At 44.3% G+C, this 22592-nt stretch overlaps 1 pseudogene; it reads left to right on the top strand.

Moving 5' to 3' along the window:
* On the top strand, window positions 11579–21296 carry LOC109230241 (annotated as a pseudogene).

Genomic DNA, 22592 nt, shown 5'->3' with positions numbered 1-22592 from the left:
CACCCCCTTTCCCTTCTCAAGGTCCTAGTTCTTCGGGTAATGAAAGGGGTAGAATTGAAATGATGTTCGAACAAATGACGAAAAAGAATGCAGATTCCGATGCACAATTGGCTTCTCACAATACTTCAATTAGGAATTTGGAGGTGCAAATAGGCCAAATCTCTCAATCATTAAATACTCGCCCGAAGGGTGCTCTACCAAGTGATACGGTAGTAAACCCAAAGGGTGGGAACAATCATGTCATGGCAGTTACAACACGAAGTAGGAGAGGCGGTGATGTGAATGCCTCGAATCAAAAGCAAGTTGTTGATGATGATGTTGAGTTGCAAGAAGATGTGGTTCCTTTGGTAGTTGAAGATGTGGTTGATGACAATGTGAACAATGAAGTGAGGATTGACATTAATGAAACCGAGGTGGAAACTCAAGAGGCCGTGAACCCATCTAGGGAGCACGTAATTGACATGCCGGAGCCGGTTGTGCCAAAAGCCAAGGCACCTTTGCCTAGACAACCTCCCCCCTATCCTCAGAGGCTAGCCAAGCAGAAAAGTGATAATCAATTCAAAAAGTTCATCGACATGATGAAGAGCTTATCTATCAACGTGCCTTTGGTGGAGGCTTTGGAGCAAATGCCTGGTTATGCTAAATTCATGAAGGATTTGGTTACAAAGAAAAGATCAATGGACTGTGAAACTATCAAGATGACCCACCAAGTTAGTGCCATAGTACATTCAATGGCCCCAAAATTAGAGGATCCTGGTGCTTTCACTATCCCTTGCACTATTGGTAGTGCAGACTTTGCCAAGGCTTTATGTGATCTTGGGGCGAGCATCAATTTAATGCCCTTCTCAGTTTTCANCGATTTTCTGGCATAAGCAAACCCGGAGTCTCCCAAGGAATACTAGCTAACCCTCCTATTTCCTCGAGCAAAGGTGTCATTTCAAGGTCCCCGAAGCGAAACACAGATCTGTCGCTATCCCAGAATAAAGTTGCAGCCTCTATAATTTTGTTGTCGGGTTGGATTTCCAAAAGAGAAGGCAAATTTCCCAAATATTTGCGGACGAGAGTCTGATCGCTGGAGTGAAGGTCTTCCCACCAGCTTAGCAACCTTGGGTGAATGTTGGTTACCATGCCGAATCTGGGGACTTCGTGCCTCATTTTCTGCAAAACAAAGTGTTAGACCCTTACCCCGCCGGAATCGACTTATTTAAACCAATAATTAGCATAAATGGCATTTAGCTCTCCAAATAAATGCACAGACGTGGTAGAGTCCGTTTGGGTTCCAACGAAACCCAGTGGACTTTTGACAAGGCTATCTTAAAGAGTCATTATATGGACAACATAACTGACTCGGCTAGGTTTGACAGTGATGCATGCACAATTTAAACAAAATAAGGTTTCTATGGGGTATTAGACCGGTACCCTTGAGCGGACAACTCAAGAGGGAAAGGCACAGAACCGTCGACTGCACCGCTAATCGACTGGTTTTACAGCAAATACGCCTTTGCCAAATTTAGGGGGTGATAATATCGGAAGGGCGCAACCACTCATTATAAGCATCGCTATGGTATTTGTTTGGCACGAGTGGAATATGATGTTGAAGATGCAATTACAAGAATGATATAAGTTGTCACGTATTTGCACGTTCATAAAGTAATGATTACAATAATTGCTCGTAATTACAACAGTATTGAAGGAAAGCAGTAAAAGAATTAAAGAAAAGAAATCAAAGATCCAAGTCAGTTTCGAAGTAGAAGAGAAATAAAGACATTAAATAAAAGCAATAAAGAAGCAATAAAGTCACAAATAACATGAAATGGTAAAAGCCTAAAGAATGAATCCCCAGCAGAGTCGCCATGCTGTCGACACCCCCCTTTTCCTTTTAAAAGGCGAAATTGGGTTTACGACATTTGGGCGGACAACTCCTTTCCCTTTTGGGAATTGGGTTTTGGAGTTTGAAGAGTCGCCACCTAATGATCAAGTGCATTAGGACACTAAGAAGGGTTTGAGTTGGAAAACCAGAGTTTGGGTAAGGGCTAGAAATTATCTCGAGGGGAAGGTGTTAGGCACCCCTCAAGATCCACTAGTGTGGTTCCCGGCCATGCTACAATTGTTACTTTAAAGCAAGTAAGCATACAAGACAATTTCACATAAGGACCTCGAGTAGATATGTATAATGGTTACTAAGCATGCTGAAATTTTGAATAGGTGATTTCCTAGTTATTTGGAAGAATGTCTAAGTGCAAAAAAGGGACCAAATAATGAATATAAACAATCAGATACAGAAGTGGGTGAGCAGAAAATTTTATTTAGAAGAAGAGGACAGTGCAAAAATTAAAGGGAAATTTTAATGACTGAAACAAAATGCAGAATTTTAAAGAACTGAAAATTGTCAATCTAAAATAATTACATAAAGGAAGGGGGGTCCTAGGTTGGTAAAATACATGGATCATCCACACAACACCGGTAGCCAATCGTACGCATGGTGTTATCGCGTGATCATCATCTCCATGTCTACCCTTCCCACCCCGTTAAGGTATTGAAGCGCGGAATGGTATCGTTACTTATTGCATGCTATTACCCGTCCCGATCCTATCAGTTCCGAAGGAATTGGAACTACTAGTCCTAAAGGGAAGGGAATTGAGGCTTTTCAGAAGTTCAAGAAAGGATAAAAATCTAGGCGACAATCAAAACATATAGTCAAATAGGGGGAGACAAACAACAATTAGGGCTCAGACAGGCCTCCTCACTTAAATGCAAATACATAGCATGACTTCAGATACTGGTTAGGTCTTTAATTAAATTAAGGCGCAGGACAGGCTGATTCATCACATATTTCTCAGATGAGGAGTCCGAATTAGCCTTGACTAGATGTAGTTATCAGAACTGATACAGTTAATCAATTACCTACTAGTTTGCCTAGGTGAAACTTATAGCCAGGATATCTAACAATGTAGGAGTATACTGATTTTAAGGAGGAGGTTTGCTGGTTTTATCAACAAAGATCTGCAGACTTATGACTGATTCTAGATTCAAAACGCAAATTGATTCAGTTAAATTGCTCCTATAGGCATGATCTCTAAGCGTCATTGGTTTCAAAAAACAGTTGTATAAATGCAAGAGTCCTATAGACCTGATATCTAGAATGAATTGGTTATTATTAAGCCTAAGATTGTTTGCCTAATGGTGTGTACATGCAGAAAAACTTAAGGCATGATTTTATATTCAGAACCTATTGGCATGATCTCTAAAATGCGGAAATGCAGAAGCGTAGAAATACTTATAGGCATGTTTTCTAAATACAGAAGTGCAGAAATTGTGAATGACCTATAGGTAGGTTTTCTACATGCAGAAATGCAGAAATAATAGAAGATCCTATAGGCAGGTTTTCTACATGCAGAAATGCAGAAATTATAGAAGATCCTATAGGCATGCTTTCTAAGCGCAAAAATATAGAATTATAAAGACCCTATAGGCATGTTTCTAAGCGCAAAATGCAGAATTATAAAAGACNTTGACATTAATGAAACCGAGGTGGAAACTCAAGAGGCCGTGAACCCATCTAGGGAGCACGTAATTGACATGCCGGAGCCGGTTGTGCCAAAAGCCAAGGCACCTTTGCCTAGACAACTCCCCCCATCCTCAGAGGCTAGCCAAGCAGAAAAGTGATAATCAATTCAAAAAGTTCATCGACATGATGAAGAGCTTATCTATCAACGTGCCTTTGGTGGAGGCTTTGGAGCAAATGCCTGGTTATGCTAAATTCATGAAGGATTTGGTTACAAAGAAACGATCAATGGACTGTGAAACTATCAAGATGACCCACCAAGTTAGTGCCATAGTACATTCAATGGCCCCAAAATTAGAGGATCCTGGTGCTTTCACTATCCCTTGCACTATTGGTAGTGCAGACTTTGCCAAGGCTTTATGTGATCTTGGGGCGAGCATCAATTTAATGCCCTTCTCAGTTTTCAAGACTTTGGGTATTTGGCCTCCGAGGCCAACTTTTATGCGACTCCAAATGGCAGACCGATCTATGAAGCGACCATTGGGTATTGTTGATGATGTGCTCGTCCGGGTGGACAAATTTATCCTGCCGGCGGACTTTGTGATTTTGGATTGTGAGGTGGACTATGAGGTCACGATTATTTTAGGGAGACCTTTCCTTGCAACGGGGAAGGCATTGGTTGATGTTGAAGCGGGTAAACTAACTTTTAGGGTAGGTGATGAAAAGGTAGTCTTCCATGTTTGCAAATCCATGAAGCAACCCAATAGCACCGAGTTGTGTTCATTTGTGGACATTGTCACAGCTGTGATCGTGGATGACACAAGTTCTATGATTAACATGGAGGATCCCCTTGAGGTCGTGCTATTAAATCTTGTTGTTAATGATGATGCAAGCAGAGTGGAGTGTGTCAATGCTCTTCATGGGATGGGCTCTTATTCCTATGAGCCGAGAAAATTGTCTTTGGATCTTAAAAATCGGAAAACTCCACCAACCAAACCATCAATTGAGGAGCCACCGGTGTTGGAGTTGAAACGACTTCCTCCACACCTCAGGTATGAATTCTTGGGCTCTAATTCAACTTTACCAGTTATTCTTTATTCTTGCCTTACTAACATGCAGGTTGAGGCCACTTTGGCGGTGCTTAAAAGGCAAAAAAGGGCAATTGGATGGACTCTGGCGGATATTCGGGGAATAAGCCTTGCATGCACAAAATTATCTTGGAGGATGATGCAAGACCTTCCTTAAAACATCAAAGGAGGCTCAATGAGGCAATGCAAGAGGTGGTGAAGAAAGAAGTAATCAAGTGGCTAGATGCAGGTGTGGTGTATCCAATCTCCGATAGCTCATGGACTTCTCCGGTACAATGTGTGCCGAAGAAGGGTGGAATGACTGTGGTGAAAAATGACAACAATGAACTTATTCTCACTCGGACGGTTACCGGATGGCGGGTATGCATGGACTACCGGAAGCTAAACAAGGTGACCCGCAAGGATCATTTCCCTTTGCCATTCCTTGACCAAATGCTTGATCGCCTTGCGGGGCAAGCCTTTTATTGCTTTTTTGATGGATATTCGGGTTATAATCAAATCTTAATCGCTCCGGAGGACCAAGAGAAGACAAAATTCACTTGCCCATATGGCACATTCGCTTTCTCTCGGATGCCGTTCGGGTTGTGCAATGCTCTGGCGACCTTCCAACGATGCATGATGGCTATTTTCCGATATGGTGGAAGACATTTTGGAGGTCTTTATGGATGATTTCGGTGTGGTTGGTGATTCATTTGAAGAATGTTTGGGTAATTTTGATAGAGTGTTGTCCCGGTGTGAAGACACCAAACTAGTTCTTAATTGGGAAAAATGCCACTTCATGGTTGAATAGGGCATAGTGTTGGGTCAAAAAATTTCTAAGCATGGGATTGAAGTAGACCAAGCCAAGATTGAGGTGATTTCAAGACTTCCTCCCCCCAATTCTGTCAAAGGGGTGAGGAGTTTTCTTGGGCATGCGGGGTTCTACCGGCGGTTTATCAAGGATTTTTCGAAGGTTGTGAATCCCCTTTGCAAGTTGGTAGAGAAGAGATGCTAAGTTTGTGTTTGATGAGAAATGCATGGAGGCCTTTGTACTTCTTAAGCACAAGTTGACCACCACCCCGATCATTACCGCACCCAATTGGAGCTTGCCTTTCGAGCTCATGTGCGGCGCGAGAAATGTTGCGGTTGGGGCAGTTTTGGGTCAAAGAGTGAACAAAATGTTGCATCCAGTGTACTATGCGAGCAAGACTATGAATTAAGCTCCAAGGAACTACACGGTGACGAAGAAGGAATTGTTGGCTATTGTGTTCGCCATGGAAAAATTTCGGCCATATCTTATGGGAGCCAAAGTTATAGTGCACACCGACCATGCCGCCCTTAGGTATTTGATGACCAAGAAAGATTCCAAGGCAAGGTTGATGAAATGGGTGTTACTTCTTCAAGAGTTTGATTTGGAAATAGTGGACCGGAAAGGTAGTGAGAACCAAGTTGCGGATCATTTGTCCCGCTTGGAGGAGGAAGGAAGGCCGTGTGATGGCTTGGAGATCAATGATGCATTTCCCGATGAACAACAACTTTTTGTGTCAATGTGTGATATGCCATGGTTTGCGGATATTGCCAATTTCCTTGTGACTGGCATCATCCCGTGTGAGCTCTCTTCTAACCAAAGGAAGAAGCACAAACGGGATAGTTTGGACTTCTATTGGGATGAGCCATACTTGTTCAAGATTTTCACGGATGGTGTTATTCAAAGGTGTGTCCCGGAGGGAGAGCAAGTGAGTATTTTGGAGGCTTGTCATTCCTCCCCCTATGGTGGCCATCATGGAGGGGTGAGGACGGCTTCGAAAGTTCTGAGTTGTGGTTTTTATTGGCCAACCTTGTTCAAAGATGCAAGTGATCTAGTGAAAAGATGTGATCAATGTCAACGAGCGGGCGGGATTTCCAAGAAAGATTAGATGCCTCTGAACACAATTCTTGAAGTTGATATCTTTGATGTATGGGGTATCGATTTTATGGGCTCTTTCGTTAGCTCGTATGGGAACACTTACTTTCTTGTAGCGGTTGATTATGTGTCAAAATGGGTTGAGGCCGTGGCCTTGCCCAACAATGAAGCTAGGAGTGTAGTGGCATTTCTGAAGAAGAGTATTTTCACAAGGTTTGGTACACCTCAGGCAATTATTAGTGATGGAGGATCTCATTTTTGTAATAGAGCTTTTGATGCCTTGCTTTCCAAGTATGGTGTCAACCACAAAGTCTCTACGCCTTATAATCGACAAGCAAGTGGCCAGGTGGAAGTGTCTAACATGGAGATCAAGAGCATTTTATCCAAGACCGTCAATGCCAATAGGACCGGTTGGTCTAAAAAGTTAGATGATGCTCTATGGGCTTACCGGACCGCATACAAGACCCCGATTGGTATGTCGCCGTACCGGTTGGTGTTTGGGAAAGCATGTCATCTACCAGTTGAGTTGGAGCATAAGGCCATGTGGGCCTTGAAGAAGTTGAATCTGGATTGGGATGTAGCTGCTGATCTTCGAGTTGAACAACTCAATGAACTTGATGAATTTCGGTTCCATGCCTACTCTAGTTCGTCCTTGTATAAGGACAAGATGAAGTACCTTCATGATAAATATGCTCGTGGAAAAGAGTTCAAAGTTGGTGATTTGGTTCTCTTGTTCAATTCCCGGTTACGTCTGTTTCCGGGAAAGCTTAAATCAAAATGGAGTGGACCGTTTGAAGTTTTGTTTGTGACCCCCTTTGGTGCTCTTGATTTGAAGAACAAAAGTGGTGAAGTTTTTAGAGTAAATGGGCATCGGGTCAAGCATTATCTTGGGAAGATTGATGATAGCCATGTGGTGGCTGTTGTTCATTTCAAATGATGTGATGGTAACCCGCGTCGTGCCGCAATGTTAAATCAGGCGCATCTAGGGAGGCAACCCATGTGATTTTCTTTTTGTTTTCTTTGATTTTCTTTATAGTATAGGATTGATTTTTGGGCTAACTGGTTGTGAGATGTTGCAGGATTGAGTTGATGCAGTGCAAGACATAATTGAAAAATTGCACAGTCTCTGAAGTTTCCAGTGCGGCCGCACTACACTTTGTGCGGTCCGCACTGGTGAAGGGCGACAAAATTGCTCTCTGATGTTTTCCACCACAGCCGCGGTTGATTTGGTGCGGTCCGCGGTGGACCACCGCGGTCGCGGTCCATTTTGTGCGGACCGCGGTGGGTTACTGAGTTGGAAGTGAACAAAATTGACCAGTGCGGTCCGCGGTCCATTTTGTGCGGCCGCACTGGTAGGTGAGAATGGTGTCAATGCCCCCCTTTTCCTTTTAAAAGGCGAAATCGGGTTTACGACATTTGGGCGGACAACTCCTTTCCCTTTTGGGAATTGGGTTTTGGAGTTTGAAGAGTCGCCACCTAATTATTAAGTGCATTAGGACACTAAGAAGGGTTTGAGTTGGAAAACCAGAGTTTGGGTAAGGGCTAGAAATTATCTCGAGGGGAAGGTGTTAGGCACCCCTCAAGATCCACTAGTGTGGTTCCCGGCCATGCTACAATTGTGACTTTAAAGCAAGTAAGCATACAAGACAATTCCACATAAGGACCTCGAGTAGATATGTATAATGGTTACTAAGCATGCTGAAATTTTGAATAGATGATTTCCTAGTTATTTGAAAGAATGTCTAAGTGCAAAAAAGGGACCAAATAATGAATATAAACAATCAGATACAGAAGTGGGTGAGCAGAAAATTTTATTTAGAAGAAGAGGACAGTGCAAAAATTAAAGGGAAATTTTAATGACTGAAACAAAATGCAGAATTTTAAAGAACTGAAAATTGTCAATCTAAAATAATTACATAAAGGAAGGGGGGTCCTAGGTTGGTAAAATACATGGATCATCCACACAACACCGGTAGCCAATCGTACGCATGGTGTTATCGCGTGATCATCATCTCCATGTCTACCCTTCCCACCCCGTTAAGGTATTGAAGCGCGGAATGGTATCGTTACTTATTGCATGCTATTACCCGTCCCGATCCTATCAGTTCCGGAGGCATTGGAACTACTAGTCCTAAAGGGAAGGGAATTGAGGCTTTTCAGAAGTTCAAGAAAGGATAAAAATCTAGGCGACAATCAAAACATATAGTCAAATAGGGGGAGACAAACAACAATTAGGGCTCAGACAGGCCTCCTCACTTAAATGCAAATACATAGCATGACTTCAGATACTGGTTAGGTCTTTAATTAAATTAAGGCGCAGGACAGGCTGATTCATCACATATTTCTCAGATGAGGAGTCCGAATTAGCCTTGACTAGATGTAGTTATCAGAACTGATACAGTTAATCAATTACCTACTGGTTTGCCTAGGTGAAACTTATAGGCAGGATATCTAACAATGTAGGAGTATACTGATTTTAAGGAGGAGGTTTGCTGGTTTTAATCTAACAAAGATCTGCAGACTTATGACTGATTCTAGATTCAAANTTGTTTGATGGGAAATACCTCAACGAATACTTGGGCTTCAACGAGGAGGATAAGACTTTGTATATGGCGAAGTTGGAGATGGGCGAGGAGGTCCGTCCATGGTTAGCTCAGTACCTGGCAATCCCAGGTACCGTTCCTGATTGGTTGACTGTTGGGGTCAAAATATTGAGGAGGACCCTGAACTTTGAGGCTAGGGGCTGGGAGACCTTTGTTTGCAGCGGTTGGACCCCACTACACATGGAATCTCTGCTGATGTGGAAGGGCTAGGAGGAATGGCTACAGAAGTGGAAGGTCCGGGAGGCATATCAGCTAAAATGGAGGTAGGCTCAGCAGGGACCTCTGGCACAACTAGCTCTTCAGACTGGCCAGTTGGGGCAGAAGTAGGGGCTTTGTAGTTCATGTCCTTGCGGTTGTCAGTCCCCTTCAAGCTATACCAGGAGAACGGGGCTATCGCCTTGACCTTGACGTCATAGGGCTTCTTGTCAACCTTCAGGTCCCGAAAATACATAGTGAGGGTACTCGGGAAGGGGTAGTTCCGGTCATGCTCAGCTCCTACTAGCGAGATAATACGGGACATCACATTCCCCACATTTATGTTGTACCCGGCCATAATTGAAGCAACCAATACAGCACGGTGGAGAGGAAATAGATACTTGAGAACCAGAAGAAGATCCTCGACACTCAGGATGCGCTCACAAAGGCAGTGGATTCACATAGCAAGGCTCTCAAGGAGCTTGCTAAGGATCATAGGAAGCTGCGAAAGACACGAGCCTCCAAGGAGTCCGTGAAGGAGCTGCGGGCAGATATTGATAGATTGAAGGCAGACCAGCTGCCTTTGGACTTGCTGCTTGATGATCCAGTCCTAGTAGCTCATCCACAGCCCGAGTAGACCTAGAGGCCTCCGAAGAGGAGGAGGATGATCCCTAGAGCAGATGATGCTATCATCCAGTTGGCGGACCCACGGAGGCTTGGATGTACCAGTTTTAGAGCCTGTCCAGGACCAGGCCCAGGTCCCAGTAGCAGCAGAGCAGACCACCGAGGACCAGTCTGAGGTTACCGAGCACACAGAGGACCCAGGGACCATCCATGATCCTATGCATGCGGATATGGCTTAGGGAGTCATCTATATCCCTTTTCAATCTTTTTGACGCTTACTTAGACTAGTTGGCATTGGGGACAATGCCAACTTTTATTCGAGGGGGTGCGCCCTTCATTTTTGGATGACTGTATATATTGATACATTTTATGCTTTCTTGATTTTCATTTGGTCTGTATATTATTTTATATTTAGTTACTTTTATCGCATTTTTTATCTTTCCTTTGGTCTGTATATAAAGTTACACTTCATCATATATATTCATTCCGTCTATTGTATATTCAAATCCCCTCTTGTATATATTCATTCTATTTTTTGCAATATTTTTTTCGTTTTTAGCTTCTTATTTGTGATTTGTAGCTTCTTGTTTTTGAAATTTGCAATAAGCCTTTGGTTTTCTTAATGCCACGGTTCTTTCCAAAGGTGGAGTGTTGTGTGAACCGGGTGGCTCTTCCCAATGATAGATGGCGTGACAACCTTCTTAAGGCTTTGAGTCCGTTTTTCTTTTGGTTTTTAGTAGTTTGTAGTTAAGGGTACCTCAAGCAAAGCTTCACTTGGGCCTAGCACATTTGCCTTTGATCTTATGGTCAAAAACAAATTGTTGTGCTTAGGATGGTGAAAGTCGTGGCCTTGAGACTCTTGTGTTGACCAATAATCATCAAGTGATTTTTCGGGACCATTGTGTTCTCAAATCGTATCTAAGGTCGTTGTGGCCCCCCGACTCTATGTCTTTAGCAATCCCTTAGCTTGTGTGGTCAGTAATTGAATTGCAAGTCCAAGTCGCGAGCCATTGGTCTAGAACTTGCCCTGAATGTTTGTTGAGGCGAAATCCTAAGTGAATTTTGACTTGGGACGTGATTATAGGCTCTCCTTGATCCAAATGATAGATTGAACAATTCCATAGCCTACCAATGATAAGATCCCTAGTTAACCCTTTTGAGCCTTAGACCTTTTTCTTTCAAGAACCATGATACAAACCTATCATGGGGGAGAGTCTTCGAGATTTTAGGTATTGCAGGCGCATTAAGGTGGAGGAGGTTGTGGGGGCTTTGCGTAAGATGAGTAGGGGTAGAGCGACCGGGCCAGATGAAATTCCGGTTGAGTTTTGGATGTGTGTGGGTAGAGCAGGATTGGAGTGGCTGACTGGGTTGTTCAAGGTAATTTTTAGGACGAAGAGGATGCCGAATGAGTGGAGGTCGAGTACAGTGGTACCGCTCTACAAGAACAAAGGTGATATCCAATGTTGTAACAATTATAATCAAGTTACTTAGCCATACCATGAAAGTCTGGGAGAGGGTGGTGGAGGTGAGGGTAAGGAAGACGACGTCTATTTCCGACAATCAGTTTGGGTTCATGCCGGGTCGCGCCAGTACGGAAGCTATCCACCTTATTAGAAGGTTGGTGGAACAGTACAGGGATAAGAAGAAGGATCTGCACATGGTGTTTATTGACTTGGAGAAAATGTATGACAAGGTTCCTAGGGAGGTGCTCTGGAGATGTCTTGAGGCGAAGGGTGTGCCGGTAGCCTACATAAGAGCGATCAAGGACATGTATAATGGAGCTAAGACTAAGGTTAGGACCGTGGGAGGCAACTCGGAGCATTTCCCGGTTGTTATGGGATTACACCAAGGCTCTGCGCTTAGCCCATTCTTATTTTCCTTGGTGATGGATGCATTGACACACCATATTCAAGGGGATGTGCCATGGTGTATGTTATTTGTTGATGACATAGTTCTAATTGATGAGACGAGGGACGGTGTTAACGAGAGATTGGAGGTTTGGAGACAGACCCTCGAGTCTAAGGGTTATTGAGCAGGTCTAATACAGAGTACCTGGAGTGCAAGTTTAGCGCTGAGTCAAGGGAAGTAGCCAGGGACGTGAGACTTGGACCACAGGTCATCCCGAGGAGAGATAACTTCAAGTACCTTGGGTCGATGATTCAGGGGGATGGAGAGATCGACGAGGACGTCACTCACCGTATAGGGGCGGGCTGGATGAAATGGAGGCTCGCATCTGGAGTTTTGTGTGACAAGAAAGTGCCACTGACACTCAAAGGTAAGTTTTATAGAGCTGTGGTTAGACCGGCCATGTTGTATGGGGCAGAGTGTTGGCCGGTTAAGAACTCCCATATCAAGAGGATGAAGGTAGCAGAGATGAGGATGCTGAGGTGGATGTGCGGGCACACTAGGATAGAAAAGATTAGGAATGAAGATATTCGGAAGAAGGTGGGCGTGGCCCCTGTGGATGACAAGATGCGGGAAGCTAGGCTAGATGGTTCGGGCACGTGCAGAGGAGAAGCCTTGAGGCGCCGGTAAGGAGGTGTGAACGGTTGGCAGTGGTGGGTACGAGAAGAGGTAGAGGGAGGCCTAAGAAGTATTAGGGAGAGGTGATCAGGCAGGACATGGTACGACTGCGGATTTTCGAGGACATGGCCCTTGATAGGAAGGTCTAGAGGTCAAGCATTAAGGTTGTAGGTTAGGGGGTAGTAGAACTTTCCTGACTTCATACCGGGGGTGATGCGGGGTTGGATTAGAGTTGATCTTAGATGGCTTGCAGTTTATGTTGAATACACACTATACTTGCTGTTTATCTTAGCCCCGGCCCTTAGATACTGGTTACTTTTATTGCATGTCATTCATCTTTTGGTTGTTATGCTTCTGTTACTATTACGGTTTCTACTGGAGTTACTAATGAGTTATCTTTTCCAGTTTTTTATTTCCGTCTTTCTGAGCCGAGGGTCTATCGAAAACAGCCTCTCTGCCCTATCGGGTAGGGGTAAGGTCTGCGTACACATTACCCTCCCCAGACCCCACTTGGTGGGATTTTACTGGGTAGTTGTTGTTGTTGTTGTAACCATGATACAAACCTATACCTGTTCTAAAAGATACCCTCTCTTGGCACCCAAATCTTTCCTTTAACATATGGCAAAAGCATAAGTTTGAGGGGAGAGACGAGGATTGCAACAAAGTGGTATAAAGGCACAAAAGCGAAGAAAAGGAAAGGCAATGGAAAAGAAAGAAAAGCAAAAAGACAAAAAGAAAGTTCAATGTGAAAAAGAATAAAAAGGGATTCAAGAAAAGCAATGAAAAAGAAAGAAAGGTGTGGAAAGTTGAAAAGGGAGAAAAGGTTTGAAAAGAATAAGAAAGAGTGACAATGTGGCTCTCTAAGGAAAGATGGAACCCACTTGAACAAAAACATGACCTACCCTAAACCAAAAGCCTTCACAATGACTCTACAAAAGCCCTATATGATCTTGAGTTGAATGAAGCTTACATTAGTGGATACTTACATAAGGGGCAAGCATATGGTACCTAGAGCCAGACTTGTGACCTTTCCTTGAGAGAGATGAGTGAATTCCCATTAACCTTGTTTTGTGTGCCACTATTCTAAAGGTGAGGTTTGCCTAGGGAGAGTTGAGGATGTGTGAGTTTGGGTTCCAAAATAACCAAAGTAATTGAAAGAGTTCTTTGATGTGTTGGGTCAACTCTTGATGCTCTTGTGTCGCACTTGATCCATGGTTTTTCAAAGGTTAAATGTTGTTAATGATTCATTTGTATTGAGGACAATTGTTAGTCCCAATTGAGGCTAGTTGAGGTTACTTTAGGATAGCTGAAAATTCTTGGATTTTACCTCAAAAGGGGTGGGTCTTATTTTGTTTGCTTGAGGACAAGCCAAAGCATAAGTTTGGGGGAGTTGATAACTACGGATTCTGACGTGTTTCATGCTCCTTCTTGCTTACGCTTTGAGTATAAATTCCTACAAAATAGACCCAAAAGGCTCATAAGTGTGCTTGATTGCAGGTTTGATCAACAAAGTGACGAGATGTCAAGTATCGGCTCAACAAGGAGTGAAACCTGCACAAGTATCAAAGACAAAGAAAACTCAAGACAAACTAGCCTAGTGCGGCCGCAGTCCACTTTGTGCGTCCGCACTAGGGAGATTCGGAGAACTGGAAAATCAAGTGTTAAAGCAGTGCGGCCGCAGTGGAGATTGTGCGGTCCGCACTGAAGACTCCGCGACCGCACTACCATTCTACGCGGTCCGCGGATGCCAACTTCAGAGAGATATCCAGAGCATATCATCAAGCCTATGCGGTCCGCGGTCGACTCTGTGCGGACCGCGTTAGCTGCCTCCGCGGCCGTTGTCCGTTCTGCGCGGTCCGCGGAGCCTGAGTTCAGAGATGTGAATTTGAAGAGTCAAAAGCCTAGTGCGGCCGCAGTTCATTTTGTGCGGCCCGCACTGACCCCGCAGGGGTATTTTTGTCCAGTTTTTCCAGCTTAGTATAAATAAAATATTTTTCCATTTTAGGGCAACGAGTTATTATCAGACATTAGCTGCGCTCGGGAGAAGCTATTTTGTAGCCATTTTCGGCACTTTAACATAGTTTTAGCAATTGAATCTTTATCTTTACTTCAGTAATTTAATATTATGTCTTTCTCTTCATCTATTTCTTTGAATTTTTCTTCAAGCATGAGTAGCTAGACCCATTAGCTAGGGTTGTGGCTCAACCCTAGTGTGGTTAATTGATGGGTGTTGTAATTTAAGGTTAGATTGATTATGGGTGTTTGTTATTTGGGTCAATTTTATGATTTAATTTATGAATTAGTGGTTGCAAACACTAGTTTGTGCTAAGTTGACTTGGGCTCTTCTTGAGAAAGAGAGCCTAAGTCTCCAAAACTGACTCAACAAGAAATTGGGATGGATTCAAGAAATTTGATAGTCCCAATTAAAGGGTTAAACCTCGAGAGAGTAATTACCCGACTTGAACCCTAGTTGCCCGGGCAAATATGCATACCCAATTGGTCTCGAGAGAGTCAATTGGGCAAAACCACTCTTTCTACCGAGAGGTGTAGAGTGGGTAGTATTGAGCAACGGTTATAACATATTTCCCCAATCATGTCAATCGTGCCTTAGATGCAATTACCCGTCAATTAGCCACCTAGGTGAAGGTCACTGCCCTAGAGCCTTTTTAAACCATTAGATACAACTTGTAGCAACTTACTCTTAGCTTAATCTAGTTGCATTTTCAATTAGTAGTTTAATTATAGTAGAATATAAAGAAAACCCAAAAATTATGAGAAGACCAATTAACAACACACACGCGATCCTAAGCTAAATAGATACTCAACTCCAATCCTAGCTCTCTGTGGATTCGATCCCGACCCAAAATTGGGTAAAAGCTATTGCGACTCTCTCTCGCTACTTTTTAGCGGTGCAGAGTTGGAAGCGATCATCTATCAACGTGCCTTTGGTAGAGGCTTTGGAGCAAATGCCTGTTTATGCTAAATTCATGAAAGCTTTGGTTACAAAGAAAAGATCAATGGACTGTGAAACTATCAAGATGACCCACCAAGTTAGTGCTATAGTACATTCAATGGCTCCGAAATTAGAGGATCTTGGTGCTTTCACTATCTCCTGCACTATTGGTAGTGCAAACTTTGCCAAAGCTTTATGTGATCTTGGGGAAAGCATCAACTTAATGACCTTCTCAGTTTTCAAGACTTTGACTATTGGGCCTCCGAGGCCAACTTCCATGCGTTTGCAAATGGCACACCGATCTATGAAGCGACCATTGGGTATTGTTGATGATGTGCTCGTCTGGGTGGACAAATTTATCTTGCCAGCTGATTTTGTCATCTTGGATTGTGAGGTAGATTATAAGGTCCCGATCATATTAGGTAGACCTTTCCTTGCTACGGGGAAGGCTCTAGTGGATGTGGAAGCAGGGGAACTCACTTTCAGGGTGGGTGATGAAAAGGTAGTATTTTATGTGTGCATGTCAATGTAGCAGCCTAATTGTACCAAAGTGTGCTCATTTGTGGATTTAGCCACGACTGTGATAATTGATGATACCAGTGCAATGATCAATGTTGAGGACCCTTTGGAGGCCATATTGTTGAATTTGGATGTCAATGATGATGCGGGCCGAGTGGAGTGCGTGAATGCTTTACATGGAATGGGCTCTTATTCTTATGAGCCTAGGAAACTTTCTTTGGATCTTGAAAATAGAAAGACGCCTCCAACAAAGCCTTCAATCGAGGAACCCCCAGTGTTGGAGTTGAAGCCATTACCTCCATACCTCAGGTATGAATTCTTGGGCTCTAGTTCAACTTTACCAGTTATTCTTTCCTCGTATCCTACTAACATGCAGGTAGATGCCACATTGGCGGTGCTCAAAAAGCGGAAAAAGGCAATTCGATGGACTCTAGCTGACATTCGGTGAATAAGCCCCGCATTTTGTATGCACAAGATTATTCTGGAGTATGATGCAAAACCCTCCTTCGAACATCAAAGGAGGCTCGATGAGGCAATGCAAGAAGTGGTAAAAAAAGAGGTGATCAAGTGGCTAGATGTAGGCGTGGTGTATCCAATCTCTGACAGCTCATGGACTTCTCCGGTGCAATGTGTGCCGAAGAAGGGTGGTATGACCGTGGTGACCAATGCTAACAATGAACTTATTCTAACTCGGACAATGACCGGATGGCGGGTGTGTATGGACTACCGCAAGCTGAACAAAGTGCCCCGCAAGGATCATTCCCATTACCTTTTCTGGACCAGATACTAGATCGCCTTGCTGGGCATGCCTTCTATTATTTCTTGGACGGTTATTCAGGGTACAATCAAATTTTGATAGCTCCGGAGGATCAGGAGAAGACAACCTTTACTTGTCCATATGGCACCTTTGCTTTCTCTCGGATGCCCTTTGGGCTGTGCAATGCACCGGCAACATTCCAACGGTGTATGATGGCCATTTTCACCAATATGGTGGAAGATATATTAGAGGTGTTCATGGATGACATTAGTGTGGTTGGTGATTCATTTGAAGAGTGTTTGAACAATTTGGATAGAGTTTTGGCCCGGTGTGAAGACACCAATCTTGTGCTAAATTGGGAAAAATTCCACTTCATGGTTGAGGAGGGAATAGTGTTGGGCCATAAAATTTCTAAGCATGGGATTGAAGTTGACAAAGCCAAGATAGAGGTTATTTCAAGGCTTCCTCCCCCCACTTCTGTCAAGGGGGTGAGGAGTTTTCTTGGGCATACGGGGTTCTACCGGCGGTTTATCAAGGACTTTTCGAAGGTAGTGAATCCTCTTTGCAAGTTGCTAGAAAAGGATACCAAGTTTGTGTTTGATGAGAGATGTATGGAAGCCTTTGAACTTCTCAAGCATAAGTTGACCACCATCCCGATCATTACCGCACCCAATTGGAGCTTGCCTTTTGAGCTCATGTGCGACGCGAGTGATGTTGCGGCTGGGGCAGTTTTTGGTCAAAGAGTGAACAAAATGTTTCATCCAGTGTACTATGCGAGCAAGACTATGAATGAGGCTCAAAGGAACTACACGGTGACTGAGAAGGAATTGTTGGCTATCGTGTTCGCCATGGAAAAATTTCGGCCATATCTTATGGGAGCCAAAGTAATAGTGCACACCGATCATGCAGCTCTTAGATATTTGATGACAAAGAAAGACTCCAAAGCTAGACTGATGCGATGGGTCTTATTACTTCAAGAGTTTTATTTGGAGATAGTGGACCGGAAAGGTAGTGAAAACCAAGTGGCGGATCATTCGTCCCGCTTGGAGGAGGAAGGTAGGCCGTGTGATGGCTTAGAGATCAATGATACATTTCCCGATGAGCAACTACTTTCTGTGTCAATGAGTGAGATGCCATGGTTTGCGGACATTGCTAATTTCCTTGTGACTGGCATCATCCCGTGTGAGCTCTCTTCTAACCAAAGGAAGAAGGTCAAACGAGATAGTTTGGACTTCTATTGAGACGAGCCATACTTGTTCAAGATTTGCACCGACGGAGTAATACGGAGGTGTGTACTTGGGGAGGAGCAATTTAGCATTCTAGAGGCTTGTCATTCCTCCCCCTATGGTGGCCATCATGGAGGGGCGAGGATGGCTTCGAAAGTTCTGATTTGTGGTTTTTATTGACCAACCTTGTTCAAACATGCAAGTGATCTAGTAAAAAGAGGTGATCAATGTCAACGAGCGGGCAGGATTTCCACGAAAGATGAGATGCCTCTAAACACCATTCTCGAAGTTGATATCTTTGATGTATGTGGTATCGATTTTATGGGCCATTTTGTAAGCTCGTGTGGAAACACTTACAATCTTGTAGCGGTTGATTATGTCTCAAAATGGGTCGAGGCCGTGGCCGTGCCCAACAATGAAGCTAGGAGTGTGGTGGCATTTCTGAAGAAGAGCATTTTCATAAGGTTTGGTACACCTCGGGCAATTATTAATGATGGAGGATCGCATTTTTGTAATAGAGCTTTTGATGCCTTGCTTTCCAAGTATGGTGTCAACCACAAAGTGTCTACGCCTTATCATCCTCAAGCAAGTGGCCAGGTTGAAGTGTCTAACAGGGAGATCAAGAGCATTTTGTCCAAAACCGTCAATGCCAATAGGACCGATTGGTCTAGAAAGTTAGATGATGCTCTATGGGCTTACCAGACCGCTTACAAGACACCAATTGGTATGTCGCCGTACCGGTTGGTGTTTGGGAAAGCATGTCATTTACCAGTGGAGTTGGAGCATAAGGCCATGTGGGCCTTGAAGAAGTTGAATCTTGACTGGGACATAGCTGCTAATCTTCGGGTGGAGCAACTCAATGAGCTTTATGAATTTAGGTTCCATGCCTACTCTAGTTCGTCCCTGTATAAGGATAAAATGAAATACCTTCATGACAAATACACTCAGGGCAAGGAGTTCAAGGTGGGAGATTTGGTGCTCTTATTCAATTCTCGTCTAAGGTTGTTCTCGGGAAAGTTGAAGTCAAAGTGGAGCGGACCATTTGATGTAGTGTGTGTGACCCCGTTTGGTGCTCTTGATTTGAAGAACAAAAGTGGGGAAGTATTTAGAGTGAATGGGCATAGAGTCAAGCATTACTTGGGGAAGTTTGATGATAGCCATGTGGTGGCTGTTGTTCATTTCAAATGATTGGATGGTAACATGCATCGTGCCGCGACGTTAAATCAGGCGCTTCTTGGGAGGCAACCCATGTGTTTTTCATTTTTTGTTTTATTTGATTTTCATTGTACAGTTGGATTGATTTTTGGGCTAACTGGTTGTGAGATGTTACAGGATTGAGTTGATGCAGTGCAGGACATAATTGAATAAATGCATAGGTCTCTGAAGTTGCTACCATTTTGTGCGGACCGCACTGGCAGAGGGTGAAGAAGTGATCTCTCTGAAGTTTGCCACCGCGGCCGCAGTCCATTTTGTGCGGTCCGCGGTGGTCCTCTGCGGCGGCAGTCCATTTTGTGCGGTCCGCAGAGCGATGCCTTCTCAAACTTGTACATAATAGCCCAGTATGGACCGCGGTCCATTTTGTGCGGTCCACACTGGTAGGTGAGAATGGGCCCCAGGGTTTTCTCTATAAATAGACCTTGGGGGCCTCCTTTTACTCTTTTCACACTTTTACCTCTCATCCTAAGAAAACACTGTTCATCACCCTTTGCTTTGCTTGTAATTAATTGATTGGGACTTCTTGCTTCACTTCATCTCATTATTTGGTACCATAATCTTCATTGTACTCGTTTACTTTTGTTAATTTTTGTTTTCTTTTCTTAACTTCTGTTCTTCTTCCTCCCGTAATTAAGTCAATTGCTAGGTTAGATTGGTTTTACCTCTGATTCATGAGGACTTAGTTAGTGTAATGAATTGGGTAATCATTTAGGGCCTCTAATTAGGTTGAAAATTGGACTTAAAAGCAAAATTTCACGAACCCTAGTTTGGTGCCGAAACGGGGCACTCAGTGCGGACCGCGGTCAATTCTGTGCGGTCCGCGGTGCCCTTGTTCGGTCCGCAGTATATTTTTTTGCGGACCGCACTGATGAAATCTGGGAAGGTGAACTTTGGGCAGTGCGGCCGCGGTCCATTTTGTGCGGACCGCACTGCCAAGATTCAGAGGCTGTGTTTCTAAACCCTACTCCTGCGCGGACCGCGGTAGGTTTTGTGCGGTCCGCGGAGTCCACAGTGCGGCCGCGGTTGATTTTGTGTGGTCCGCACTGGGTACGTCTGCAACAAGTCTGCAACAATTCTTGTTCTGCTTCTGCTACTTTGTTCTTAACTGATTGCACTGATACTAACATGTTGTTTGAACTGTGGTTGCAGACAATGGTGAGACAAAGGGGTAAACAACCGGGCAGAGGAGAATCCTCCTGGGGAGGGAAGAAGAAGATGATAAAACTCACTCCCCAAGCTCGGGAAAACATTAAAAGGACCAGAAAACTAATAAAAGCTGCTGATAGAGCTGCCTCCCGTTCCTCGGGGAGTGAGTATCAACCGTCAAGGGGCATTTCTTCAGACTCCATGCCAGAATATGTTGAAGACTGGCTGGAGAGATTCAGGCTCCGAGACACTCCTCCACCATCACCCACTGCCCAAGCACCAACTAATGTCATTTCTGAGTCGTCTGAGGGCTCCGCAGCAGGTAGTGGGGAATACTCCACCTCTCCTACAGCTTCATTATCTGGAGAGGGTGCAGTAGGTGCGGAGGAGGAAGTTGAGAAAGATGAGGAGGTAGCTGAAGGAGGTGAACCAAGGGTTGGGGGTGTAGATAGAACGAGGAAGCCGGAGGTTTGGCGAGATAGGTTCGTGAGTGAGGTAGCGTACCACAAATTTAGGGAGTGGTGGCCGGTGAGAAAATTGATACCGGAAAGGAGCTTCATTGATAGAGATCTTTTACCCCACAACCCCAATGTGCAAAGACAGTTTAGGACTAGAGTGGGTTGGGAACATTTTATGGAGGAGTGTGTAGATGCCAACGAACACATGGTCAAGGAGTTTTACTGCAATGTAGCCCACATCAAAAAGGACTCCAAAGTGACCAAGGTTCGTAATAAAACAATGTTGTTTGAAGGGAAATACCTCAACGAATACCTTAGCTTCAATGAGGAGGATGAAACTTTGTACATGGCGAAGTTGGAGATGGGCGAGGAGGTTCGTCCCTGGCTAGCACAGTACCTGGCAATCCTAGGTACCACCCCTAACTGGTTGACTGCTGGAGTCAAGATATTGAGACGGACTTTGAATTTTGAAGCTCGGGGATGGGATACTTTTGTTTGTAGCCAGTTGGACCCCACGACACATGACAAAACCCTTCCGCTTTCTCGGGCTGTGTTAGTGGCTTCCATTATGGCAGGGTACCCCATCAACGTGGGGAATGTGATGTCCAGAATCATTTCTATAGTGGGTGCGGAGCATGACCGGAACTATCCTTTTCCCAGCACCCTCACTATGTACATCCGGGACTTGAAAGTGGACAAGAAGCCCTTCGATGTCACAGTCAAAGCGAAGGCTCCTTTTTCCTGGTATAGCATGCAGGGGGATGACAACCCCAAGAGCAAGAGTTTTAAGGGTACAACTACTACTACAATTGGCCAGTCTGAAGAGCCAGTCGTGCTAGTGGCTCCTGCTGAGCCTACATCCACTTCCACAGATGTCCCTTCTGGTCCATCCACTTCCACAACCACTCCCGGTGGCCCATCCACCTCAGCAGGCCCGGAGATTCAATCTTCCCGGGCCCATCCTATTACTGGACTGAGCCATGTACTATTAAGTATCGACAACAGGATGCAGACGGCGTCATCCAAGTTGTCCATTTTGACCACCACTGTTGAGGCTCAGTCGACTCCTCCAGCTCCACAGGTTCCACAGTCTATAGAGGATGCTCTTAAGGAGATGTTAGACAACCAAAAGAAATTCCTCGATAACCAGAAGAAGCTTGCTGAGGCAGTTGATTCACACAGCAAGGCTCTCAAGGAGCTTGCTAGGGAGCACAAGAAGCTGATGAAGACATGGGCTTCCAAGGAGTCTGTGAAGGAGCTTAGAGCGGATATTGACAGGCTGAAGGCAGATCACCTGCCTTTAGACTTACTACTCCAGGACCCAGCTGTCACGCCCCAAATTCGAGGGACATGACTGGCGCCCGACCGGGTAGCCCCAGTCAAGCGGACCTAGGTGCCTTTCCTAACCCACGTGTTACCCCATGTTTTCCTTACTCAATATTCCAAGAATTAGCCATATAATTAACTTAGAACACCTTTTTGCAACACATATATACGTACATAATAGTTAATGAAATTACTAATTCTTTGCCCAACACATGAACATAGATTTACACAAGTTCTTAACCCACATCTACTGTCCACGGAGCCTCTAAAAGTACAACAGGATAATATAGTATTTGCCGGTAACAAGGCTCCGGCTATACCTTTCACAAAAAAAATCAAAATAAAACTCCGGAAACAAGCGGCCCGAGCCACGCAGGGCCCCGAGAGGAAAGGGCCTCACCAAAAAGCTGATGGAGGACGAAGGGGAGCTACGATCGGTGGGCTGGAGTACCTGCTACGGATCCACTTACAATCATAACATGAATTGTACTGGTATGTATGAACAAACCTTGCTCCAAGTAAACTGGAACCATAAACAAGTATGTAGCAGTAATAAGAACAACAATCAAATC

The sequence above is a fragment of the Nicotiana attenuata genome, chromosome 7 (assembly GCF_001879085.1).
Source record: "Nicotiana attenuata strain UT chromosome 7, NIATTr2, whole genome shotgun sequence".
In the NCBI taxonomy this organism is placed as follows: Eukaryota; Viridiplantae; Streptophyta; class Magnoliopsida; order Solanales; family Solanaceae; genus Nicotiana; species Nicotiana attenuata.
This window is presented reverse-complemented; position numbering and strand designations above follow the sequence as displayed.